General features: G+C 43.8%; 1 long non-coding RNA gene across 1 annotated transcript; it reads right to left on the bottom strand.

The window, feature by feature from the left end:
• Positions 1-1,554: 1,554 nt before the first annotated feature.
• On the bottom strand, positions 1,555-3,383 carry LOC142817363 (uncharacterized). The gene is made up of 3 exons (XR_012895193.1): positions 3,264-3,383; positions 2,290-2,403; positions 1,555-1,994 (listed from the first exon to the last, which is right to left on the bottom strand). It is a non-coding gene; the product is annotated as an uncharacterized LOC142817363 (long non-coding RNA).
• Between the last annotated feature and the right edge of the window lie 6,933 nt (positions 3,384-10,316).

Here is a 10,316-nt window from a genome sequence, read left to right as displayed (position 1 = left end):
CATATGCCGTCCATTCGCGTTACGTAATACCGAGTTTGGTATATGTGAAGCTAGCGAAACGGTCACGAGCGCATCATGAGCGTAGCATGTAGTCATGTTGTTACATGACACGCATCTAGTGTTTATCGTGATTGCACCAGTATCAGTGGGCACGGCAGCACTGCGAAAGCAATGTCGCCTAATCTGCGGCTGCTGTTGCTTGAACAGGTTTTCTTCGTCTGCACATCAGTACAAGCTGGGTCATACAGCGCATGCGTGGCCGTACCAGCTGCTGACACCGCTGTTATCGACCACGGACACATCGTCGACGCTACCCTCGAGCGCAGGCACTCTGGAACGCTCATAGAGCGGTTCTTCGCGGGACCTATAAAATTGGACCCCCTGCCAGCAGCGTTCAGTGGGCACGACAGCACCATAGAGAAATAAAAAAAGGTGAAGAGCGGACACTCCCGTAGACCCCAGCGGCCCAATCGACCCTAGCACACCTGGTGGTTGGTGAGAGCAAATGGCGTGCACTTCCTGTTTCGGTTTCACTGGCGCAAATTTTGAATTTTTATTTTTTTTTAATTTTTATTTCGATTAAGTTATTATAATGAGAGATGCAGGTAGTGATAATTCACTACGATTTTATTCATCGCGCTTGTTCTTGTTCTTTTGTTCACTTGTTCTTTTCGAACAAGTGATCAATGTATATATCAGTCAAAGAGACAGAGTATCCGCAATGTTTTATTCAAAGGCAAGGTAGAGTCTGAGAATATAAAAAGCACAATATGACAAAGGTAGACAACAAATGCATCTCGCCTTACAAATAAATTGTAACAAATATTGTAACAAATACAGAGAGAACACAGACAACGCACACATTGCTAGAGTTGGCAGAAGCCGAGAAGCTGGTGAAGTATGACACACCGGGCCCGTGGGTAAGTAAGGATCTATGGCAAAAACACAGCGCACAATGCTGAAGAAGAAGGAAGAAGTGACATATACACAGCAATGAAGTCGCGAATCACGCCTGGGGTTAACCATAATAATGCATAAAAAAAAGAGTGCACAGAAACCACACGACACAATATAGCAGAAAGGCAAAGCTGCAGTGTGCTGGCTGTGCTTAAGAACAGCTAGCCCAAATGAAAAAAAAAGCAGACTTGATGCCTGCCTGTCCTCAGAAAGGTAGGGCTTTGCAGCTTGCTCACTACGTGAAAGACAAACTTTATGCTAAACACTGGCAGGTCTTGTGGCTCTTCTTATCATCAAAAACTTAAGATCCCAAGTGATTTGCGTCTGGGTTTTGCTGTGACGCTTGCGAGCTAAAATAGATTGTAGTCATCACTTATCCAGAATTGTGGACCTTAATTGTTGTTACGAGAGTGGTATTACAGGGCTAATAAACAGCAGAAGGAAACCACTTTGGCTCATTATTTTTCACAAAGGCTCTACATCGTACGTTATCACTCACAAGCTATATAAAAATAAAATGGCAGCGTCCGCAGCCCCGTCAAACGCTACAAGTTTGGGTATTCTTTTGAAAATTTTGGTGGGTGAGATGAGGAGGTTGATGAGAAGCTAAAATACAAAAAGCGTGATAACGTGAACTGTGCCCACTTCATACTGTGTTCCTTACCCGCTCGAAGACATTTCAACAAGCGGTTTTGTTATCGATATATTACTTGAGCTGGAGAGATAAAGCATACACAGTGACCAAGCGACCCACAGTAAAGTGTACAGTTCGCCCGCATTTGCTACAAAAATACAGACAGGATACCCAACACTCTTTTTAAGGTTATGCAAATCACTTCGAGCGAATACACAGTGTCCCTACTCCTCATAGCGGGTAACCAAAACAATGTATGCAACGAATGAGTGGTTAGTTTGGTGAGGCTGTCTCCGCAGTCTTTTGATAGTTTTCCGCTGTGCTGCTACTTTGGCTTGCAGATGTTTAATGGTTTGCTTGTACTTCATTGATGGAGACATTGTCGCTGGCACACAGGAACGCACTGCAATAAACAAAAAAATGGATGTAAAAGCGAAGAACAACTAATCCCATACGAGCACTTTCCTCGCTCTTTCAGACCCAAGGTGCACAACTTTCTGTGGTGCAAAGTTTTCGATTCTACTACCTAAAAACAAACCATTCACAATGTTGACAATGCACAAAAAAATGAAGATCACTGAGAGCCCACCCTTACATTTTGTAAGTGCACACGTAGTGTCCTTTTGAGGATAGTTTCCTCAGAATGTCCTAAACATAAAATAGCACATTAAAAACAGCTGCAATAAAAGCATAGTCACCATTTTCTCTAGGGCACTCAGACGTGGAGCTGTTGGCGGAGACATCTTCTGGAGGGTCTTGTGAAGCTTGTTCGGTGCCTTAGACAGTGCTGTCGGAACAATCTTGCGAGCGGCCTGCGGAACCAACAAACCCCTTTGAATGATTAGCTAATCGATGTACAATACAAAACCAGTGATACATCTCTGACCCATAAAACTCTGACTTACAAAGATATACGTCAAGACCACGTACAAAGATCTTCAGAAGTTTCCAGGCCGCTATCCCTTGTAATGCAATGGTATCGCGGCCTGGGAACTTTAGAACACCTTCGTGCGTACGCAGTATCAGCACAGTACATTGGGAAGAAAAATCGTAGTTAAAATTTGTGCGGTAAAAGTATATTGGAAACGTCAAAAAAATTTGTGGGCAGCTTGCACTAGTGGCACAAGGCTAGCGAAGAAACGAAGATAATGGCCACTTGGCTAGTCCAGATTTGCCTCCGGCACACCAAGAATTATTCGTGTTGCGAGCCTTCGGGAAACGTGTCGTGAAGCATGCGAGGCCCAGCGAACGCTTCTCAATATTTTGCACCGAGCCACCGAGCCTATGACCTAGCTGCCCAGCTATGCTCAGCCTACAGACGCTCGCGTCCGTGGCAGACGCAGCACGCGTCGCCTCGGCTTAACACCGTGCCGCCTTTGCTATACTGCATACGTTGCACAATGTTGTCTAGCCGCCGCATAGAGCCACAAACTTTCTTTTTAGCGAACCTCCCAGTCCTTACAAGCTTCAGAAAAAGGTTACAACTGCGTGAATGAGACGCCACGTAAGAAACAAACTCGCACACACGAAGCGCAACGTGTGTGTGTGCATCATCTATGTTTGTTCCATGGTGTCTTATTCGCACAGGTGTAACCGTTTTCTGAAAAAAAAAATGACCGAACAAGACCAACAACATGTCATTCAACAAGCTTCGCTTGAAAACGTGCCTCACCTGTTATCTCACGCACGAAAACACCGACGCAGCCGACGTTGTCGAAAGCGACGAAAGCTTCTCGCTGCCAGTCATGCATGGGCTTGTCGCTGGGTGGATGGTGTTTATGACAGTACGGCTGAAGAAAAATAATCACGTAAGGTGTGTTGAATAAATTGTTTTTATGTATAAAGAACATACCTAATTTGGGCGTATAATTATTATTTTGTGAAAACAGTTTTGCTTCATTGATTATAACTGTTTTTTTTGCGCTTGCGCCCTCTGACGTTTGATGAGAGCACTAGCTGGTTACGTAATCGTGACGCACTTCCTGAGGCCAGGTTTCGCGGAGTGTCCTCTCTTGTCTTCTTCTTTCTCTATGACAGCACTGCGAAAGCTATGTCGCCTAATCTGCGGCTTCTGTTACTCGAACAGGTCAGTTTCTACTCAGAATACTGTTACAAAACTGACAACAGATTTGTTGTTGTGCTGCCGTGCTCAAGTGTACTTTTCTCTGGATTTTCCTCTTTGTGCCTGCTATTGTCTGGCAATGTTGAACTCCACCCAGGTCCTGATGTGAAAGTCCTCCTAAAGGAACTTTCTGAAGGTCAGAAGTCAATTAAGGCAGATCTGAGCGCTCTAGGAGGAAGAATGGCTCAAATGGAAGATGCCATTAAAAAAATCAAAGATCAGGGTAAAAGAATAGGCCAGCTAACGAAAACCGTCACGAACCTTAACGTGACACTATCAAGACAAGAAGAAAGGCTAATAAGCTTAAAGGATAGGAGTCTACGGAATAATATTTTGGTCTATGGGGTTGAAGAGGGCGAGGCAGAAACCACACAAGACCTGGAACAAGCGGTACTGCAGGACATTTTTGTTCACACGCTTGGCGTCGAACTAAAAACATTTGAACGTATCCACAGAATAGGCCGAAAAGGGGGTCGTTCACCGCTTCCGGTCATTATGAAGTTATGCGACTCCCGAGAGAAGTTAACAGTTTAAAAAAATGCAAAAAGCTAAAAGGCAGCAGAATATCAGTTGGGGACGACTTTTGCAAGGAAACTCTAGCCAAGCGTAAGCTATTATGGGAATCGGGAATAAAAGAAAGAGATGCAGGAAAACGCATGCGTTTGAATTACGATAAGTTGGTCATAGACACAGACGTGTATTCATCGAACTACGACAAAAACAGCCGAGTTAAGCTTAAGCATACAAAGAAAAAACCACATCACTCTGACGACAATGACTGATGCCATTCGCAGTCAAGTGCATGCAGACTTCGCTTAATTAATCTAAATGCTCGGAGCCTTATCAATAAAGTTAGTGACCTAGAATATATATTAGAAAGCTATAACCCACACGCAATCACCGTCACAGAAGCGTGGCTGTGACCGGAAATAGCCGATAGCGAAATTGTACCACCCGGCTACAAAATACTTAGGAAAGACCGCGATACACGAGGTGGTGGTGTGGCGATCCTACTTTCAGAAGATGTTGAAGCAATTGTTATGGAAGGAATACCCCACCATGAAATTACATGGGTAGAAATAAAATAACCCGAAACTTCCCTTGTTTTGGGTGCCGTTTACAGGCCTCCAGGCGCCCCTAGTTCATACTTGTAAAGTTTGCAGCAATACCTTGATGGTATTGCTACCCGAAATCGTAGAATGATTATTGTGGGAGATTTCAATCTTCCTGGAATTGATTGGACTACATTCTCAACTAAATCGAAGGAAGCAATAGACTGCCAACTGCTTTTAGGCATGGCATTCAGCTATGACCTCACGCAGGTCGTCACTGACAGTACACGTGAAACAGGGTATCCGCATTCCATACTGGATCTAGTTTTATTGACGGGTGAATCGACACATACAATGTTGCAATTGAACATGGATTGTCGGACCACAAACTTGTTTCAGTTGAGATAAGCATTGATTGTGCCTTGCCATGCAAAAACGAAAGCTTCAGACATAAGCGCAACTTGAACAAGGCCGACGATACAAGCATAATTGATTGATGATTGATATGTGGGGTTTAACGTCCCAAAACCATTTTATGATTATGAGAGACGCCGTAGTGGAGGGCTCCGGAAATTTCGACCACCTGGGGTTCTTTAACGTGCACCCAAATCTGAGCACACGGGCCTACAACATCTCCGCCTCCATCGGAAATGCAGCCGACGCAGCCGGGATTCGAACCCGCGACCTGCGGGTCAGCAGCCGAGTACCTTAGCCACTAGACCACCGTGGCGGGGCAAGCATAATTGATTACTTGTCGTTTTCTTTGGATGCGTTCAGTGAGGAAAGTGACGTCAATAAGATGTGGATAAGGTTTAAAGAAATTGTCACGCTATGTATCAACAAATTAGTGCCCTTGCAAAAAAACAAACAAAATAAACAGAATCCTTGAATGAATAGGAACATAATACATTTGAAGCGCGCCATTAACCGCCAGAGGCAAAAAGTAGACAAAGATCAATCCAAGATATGCAATTTATCAAGGCTTCTGCGTGCTGAACTGAAAGAATCAAAAACAAAGTATTACGAAGAAATATTGCCGACATTTATGAAATCTGCCCCCCATCGTTTTTGGCGTCACTTCTCTCAGAAGGAAGACCACTACAGACGTGTGCATTTTTTTGTTGTCAATGATGAATTGGTGACCGACTGCTCTTCAATGGCTTACCTACACAACAGATTTTTCCAGTCAGTGTTTACTGCTTGTCCTGATAATGGTGATGCATCCAAGTCACTTCCTTCTCAGTTGCCAGTTATGCCTGACGTTCAGATCACTTATGAAGGCATCGTATCATCATTACTGAACATGAACGTGAAAAAGTCGATCGGACCAGATGGCATACCAAATGATTTCCTGCGAAGGCATGCGGAATGGGTTGCGCACTATTTATGCATAATATATAATGCCTCAATAAAGCAAAAGCGTGTCCCAGATGACTGGCTTGTGGCGAAGGTCATGCCAACGCATAAGGGTGGAGACCAACAAAAGGTGGAAAATTACCGTCCAATTTTCCTCACCTGTGTATGCGGCAAGCTTTTAGAGCATATTATATCCAAAGCTATGTATACGCATCTTGAGGGCACAAAAACATTTTTTTCTAATCAGCATGGTTTTCAGCAGAATTTATCCACTGTAACCCAATTAATAGAAACAGACGATGACCTCACGCGTGTCTTAAATCATAGTGTTCACATTGATGCAATATGTCTAGACTTCTCTAAAGCCTTTGAAAAGGTTCCTCACAGGGAGTTAATTAATAAGTTAGCACACCTAGGCATAAATTATAACATAATACAGTGGATAAGTGCCTACGTGACAGGCAGAACACAATATGTAGAAATAAACGGCTTCAAATCTGAGTCATTAAGCCTTTGCTCAGGGGTACCACAAGGTTCAGTTTTAGGACCGATATTATTCTTAACTTACATAAATGGCATTGCATGCGGCTTAGATAGAAGTACTACAGTGCGACTTTTTGCAGACGACTGCCTAATTTATAAAAAAATACACAGTGAAGCTGACCAAAAAACGTTTAATGATATTCTTGATGCTGTCAGTAATTGGTGCACTGAATCTAAAATGGAAATAAATCAAACTAAAACAGTTGCTTTGCGCGTCGCAAACAAAAGTAAGCGTGTCTTCTATTCCAATTACACTCTATGTTCTACCCGCCTGTCTACCGTCAATGAAATAAAATATTTAGGTGTAACAATATCCAGTTTTCTAAATTGGAGGACCCATTTGGAAAACATTTGTGTGGTGGCGGAGAGAAAACTATGGTACTTGCAAAAAAGTTAAGGCTTGCTACGACTCCCATTAAGCTAGCAGCTTATCTTACGTATATTCGGCCAACATTAGAATATGCCAGCATTGCGTGGGATCCCTCGGAAATCGGCCTCATTATTATGCTAGAAAGAGTACGAAGGCGAGCTGCCAGGTTTATTCTTTCAAAGTACTCCTCGACTGAGCCAATAACCGAAATCCTACGCACTCTTCAACTGCCCACTTTAGCCGAACGACGGCAATCGGCAAGGATGAAGTTCTTGTTTTTATGGTCAAAAATAAATTAAACATAAACACAACAAAATGCTTAACGCCACGCCACGGAAGAAACCTAAGAAGTGTAAACGATTACACATATGAAGTGCCACAACAGCCTGTCAATGTATATGCGAATTCATTTTTTCCAAAAACAATTCGTCAGTGCAATGCTTTACCATTACCACTGTTCATTGTAATTCACTGGAAAAATTTGAGGAAGGGCTCAAAGATATTTTTCTGTAAGCTTGGACTACTATGTTAATTTATTGCAATTTATTTGTATGCTTACTACGACTCCACTGTTTTTCCTTCAGCCTCAATGCCGGTGTTTCCAAAGTAAGTTATGTAACATTTCCAAGTTCAAGTGCTGCTGTTTAAATCGCTGTATGATTTGGATGTATTGATGTTTGTCATTCTTAGTATGTCCCATCCCTGTAACAGCCGAAAACCTAACAGCATTTGGAAAAATAAATAAATAAATAAATAAATAATTAAATGAATACCTTCGTCATCCATTCACGTCCCGCCACACCAAGTTTGGTATAAGTGAAGCTAGCAAAACAGCCGCCAGCGCTACATGAGCGTGGCTTGTAGTCATATTGTTACATGACACGCATATCATGATTATCATGTTTGCACCGGTCACATACCTTCGCCATCTATTCACGTACCGTAATACCGAATTATGTTTAAGTGAAGGTAGCGAAGCAGCCGCCAGTGTATCATGAGCGTGGCTTGTTGTCATGCTGTTACATGACACGCAGGTCATGATTTTCATGTTACGGTCTGTCGCTTGTGTTAGCCATGCAATGATGTCATTTCGTACCAGTTTTGCAACATGCCATGTCAACGAAACCACCAGAATAGCTGCAGGAACATGAAATGTAAATCATGACACTCATGACACACTTCATGATTTTCATGTTATGATTGGTCAAATATGTTCTTCATGCAGTCATATTATGCCATACCAAGTTTGGTATTGATACCATTACTGGAACGGCCAGGAGAGCTAAAAGTCGTAGGGGGCTAGATAGATAGATAGATAGATAGATAGATAGATAGATAGATAGATAGATAGATAGATAGATAGATAGATAGATAGATAGATAGATAGATAGATAGATAGATAGATAGATAGATAGATAGATATGCTAAAAGTCACCAAAGTTCACTCAGAAATACTTCACACTTAAAAACATACAGACACGGGCGTCCGTGTCAGCGTCGTTTTTTTTCATCTGCCTCCCGTGTGTTTTTTGCGCCGTTCATAACTATGAACCCACACAAACTCGCCCATTTGTGTGTTCCATTGTCTGCTACATGTCAATTATTTAATTTTTATAGGTCTACACGCAATTTATGTATTCGTATTGCATAAGAACAGTGTAAAAGCAGCCGTTATCGCCTGTACACATTATGACCGCGACTCAAGCCGACATGTCTTAAAGAGAAACGCGGTTTGAGAAATTTCTTATTATGTAATGTAAAAATAGCCGGAAAACAGATACGGCAGTTTTTCCGTGCCAATGTTGCATGGGAGTTTCATGACATCATGAGGACCATGGCTGACGCTCTTAATCTTCAGTAGCTTAAGATATTGTTACACGAGGCGAGGTAAATAATGGGTGTTTTTAATGAGCCCTGAGTCCGCGATCACCGTATAATGATGATGATCTCCACCGCCATGGCTCGTACCCACTCAGAGGGATCGCAGTGGAGGCAACGTTGTCTTCATTCTCTACCCGTGCTTCCCTTGTTTTTCCTTGAAGTGATACTTCTTATCATTCCTCAGGTCTCAGACGAAGCCCTCTGGGCGAGTCATTCTTGCATCCTCCGTGTAAACGGCTTCAGGCGGGCAACATGCGTCACCTCTGTCTTGCTTGAACGTCGGCCACTAGTGATGACACGTGCAATTTTATAGTTGACCTCGCTGAGACGATGAAGTATCACGAAAGGACCGGCGTAGTGTGCCAGTAGCTTTTGGCTCAAGCCACGTCTGCGTATTGGGGTCCACACCCACACTAGATCACCGGGGGCATAGGTTACATGCCTGTGTTGACTGTCGTAGCGAGTTTTGGAGGACTCTTGCGCTGCCAGTGTACGTAGGCAGGCAAGTCGACGTGTCTTTTCCGCACGACACAAAGTTTCCGCAATTGTTAAATCGTCATGGACGACAAAAGGAAAGATAGTGTTCAGCGTATGTCGAGGTGAGCGAGCGTAGAGCAGATAGAAAGGGCTGTAGCCTGTCGTTTCGTGTTTCGACGTGTTGAAGGCGTACGTGACGAATGGTAAAACTTCATCCCAGTTTTTGTGGTCGGAGGCGACGTACATTGACAACATGTGGATCAACGTTCGGTTTGTGCGCTCGGTGAGGCCGTTAGTTTGTGGATGATACGCAGTTGAGTGTCGGAACTTGTCGGAACGCAGTTGAGTGTCGGAAGCACACAAACGAAGTAATGATTCGACAATATCAGCGGTAAATTATCGTCCACGGTCACTTATTATCACGCGAGAAGGTCCATGTCGGAGGATGACTGAATTCAACAGGAACTCCGAAACCTGGACTGCCGTGGCGGAGCATAAGGCAGCCGTCTCGCAGTACCGCGTCAGGCAGTCGGCGCATACGATTATCCACCGGTTACCTTTTGAGGACCGTGGAAGTGGTCCCATCAGATCAATGCCGACCTTTTCAAAAGGGAAACCGGGAGGCTTTACAGGTTGCAGGCGACCAACTGGACCCGAGGAGGGCCGCTTGTGGCTCTGGCACTGCATACAGCTGGCCACGTAGTTCTTAATTGTCTTGCTCATTTTCGGCCAATAGAACCGCTCTTTCGTGCGACTAAGTGTTCGTGCGGTGCCTAGATGGCCAGAGGTGGGGTCATCAAGCGTGAGACGCAGAACAGACGTTTGGAGAGATGCAGGAACAACTAGCAGAAAGCGGGCGCCCGTTGTGGATAAGTTTCTCTGGTAAAGAAGACCATTTCGGACGCAGAATCGGCCTTCGCTTAA

The sequence above is a fragment of the Rhipicephalus microplus genome, chromosome 5, assembly GCF_043290135.1.
Source record: "Rhipicephalus microplus isolate Deutch F79 chromosome 5, USDA_Rmic, whole genome shotgun sequence".
NCBI classification, from domain to species: domain Eukaryota; kingdom Metazoa; phylum Arthropoda; class Arachnida; order Ixodida; family Ixodidae; genus Rhipicephalus; species Rhipicephalus microplus.
This window is presented reverse-complemented; position numbering and strand designations above follow the sequence as displayed.